Source organism: Temnothorax curvispinosus, unplaced genomic scaffold, assembly GCF_003070985.1.
Source record: "Temnothorax curvispinosus isolate PA1 unplaced genomic scaffold, ASM307098v1 QBEX01011738.1, whole genome shotgun sequence".
NCBI lineage: Eukaryota > Metazoa > Arthropoda > Insecta > Hymenoptera > Formicidae > Temnothorax > Temnothorax curvispinosus.
In genome coordinates, this window is record NW_020221518.1 from 1 (window position 1) to 1960 (window position 1960).

The 1960-nt window shown below is 28.0% G+C and overlaps 1 long non-coding RNA gene across 2 annotated transcripts; it reads left to right on the forward strand.

Moving 5' to 3' along the window:
* Window positions 1–381: 381 nt before the first annotated feature.
* On the forward strand, window positions 382–1597 carry LOC112461767. Of its 2 annotated transcripts, none has more exons than XR_003041586.1 (4): window positions 382–489; window positions 574–605; window positions 951–1129; window positions 1250–1597. It is a non-coding gene; the product is annotated as an uncharacterized LOC112461767 (long non-coding RNA). The 2 variants fall into 2 exon arrangements; XR_003041587.1 differs by having other exon boundaries at window positions 420–484.
* Window positions 1598–1960: the final 363 nt, after the last annotated feature.

Consider the following 1960-nt stretch of genomic DNA (forward strand, 5'->3'; position numbering starts at 1 on the left):
AGTAACTATAACGTATTTAGGATACACATATCCGTCCGAGTGTTTTATGCTTTTTAAAAATATCCTTCCCCTCCACAAACTACAGTATTTTGGAATAGTTTTATTATAGAATATTTACGATATTCTAGACAGTTAAATGATAATAGCAACTAAATACTAATTCTTTTATTTTTTCGGTCTATTAACTTTCATATTTAATTGTTATACCTCCATGATGTTAATTTGTTACAAGCATTAAAAAATAATTTTAATATATAATAAGTTCATTAACAATCATGTCTAAAAAATAATCTAATTAATTTGTAAGGTTGACCCATTATTATGCCATTATCTGATGACAATGTTCAAAATAGTAGAAATCAAATTTTCTACGGAGATGAATATGTTGGTCATAACTATTAGATTCTAAAAGTTGTATATTAATGATAAGAATTCAATTAACCATACGTGCTATAATTATTTGTGCTATGAATAGTAGCTGATGGTGATGTAGGATTCATTTTCCGATTTACACACAAGAGAGATTTACAAAAGAGAGGAAATATTAATTAATTTTTTTACGTTCTATAATAGATTTGTCCTTGGACATTAAAAATATCATCAAGGTTTGTCAATGCTATTATTTCAATGGTACCAAACAGTGTAACTTTCTATAAAATAACCTCAAAATTTGGCGAAATATGTAAATGATAACGTATAAGCTGGCACACTATGCATGAAGACGATTTGTTGAAGTATTGTACGGCTTTAATACATCATTGTTTGCATGTATCACTGTAACAGTAATTTAGTATAAAATTAGTATAAAGTTGATAGATATGTAACAAACGATCAGTACAAACAAGACTAAGACTGACTTTTTATTTATTTCTATATTTTTTTCACATATATGTGCTATCACACTCTAAAGTATATAAATATATTATTGTAAGCATATTTTATATGTACAGGGCAATATGAATATGTCTTAACATATGGGATCAATTGTATAGTATCAAATTCAAAAAATTACCATTTGAAAAATTTGAACCTGGCTAAGATAAACATCAGTGAACAATATATTATAAGGAAAACTCTGTACAAGATACTAGAAATGCTAAAAGATGACCAGAAAGCTTTTACACAAGTCGTAAGTAAAGCTGCTTATTATAATTAAAATTATGTATATATTAAATATACATAAATGTAATATATTAATATATTACAACCTTTTTGTTATCTAAACTATATTGAATTCTTCTTGTTTTAGAGGCTATTAGACAACAATCCCTTGTAATACAGAGAAAGACTTGGAACACTCTATAATGGAATGGCTTAGATTTGCAAACATCCGTAAACAAAGAAAAAAATCTTAAAAGGTAAAAAAGTAACATAATGTATTTATGTCTGTTAAATCAGCACCCCCATAAAAAACCGGAATAACACACATGCAGAAATTAAGTGCTCTTTATGCGTTAATTATGTGCTCTATTCATGATTTTTGTGCTCGAGCGGTTTTGTGGGAAATTGCAATTGAAACTGGGGGTGCTGGCTTAACGTAAGCTAGCACCCCCACTCATTAAAATTACATATAAAATAAAAAACTCAATATGCTAGAATTATGTGTTTTTTATGTGCTTTCAAATACCTCAAATAAAATTAGTCTATCTATAATAGTTTAAAAAATATACGCCAAAAAAGATTTATATACTACTGATATAAGAGTAAAGTATCAGTTAAAATACAGAAAGCGTAATAATTCTTGTCTTAAAATGTTTCTCGATTAATGTGTTCTCGAAATATGCACAATGAAATTTTCGTGCTTATCCCCTTCGACCGACCCGAACGTGAGTACCCCATACGTACAAGCCCACACAGCAAAACTTGTTTCAGAAAGCTTTCCGAAAGATAACTTGGAAATTAATATTGAAATGTATAATTGAAATCATTCAGAAATATTTCTGAAACGTTTTATGAAAAT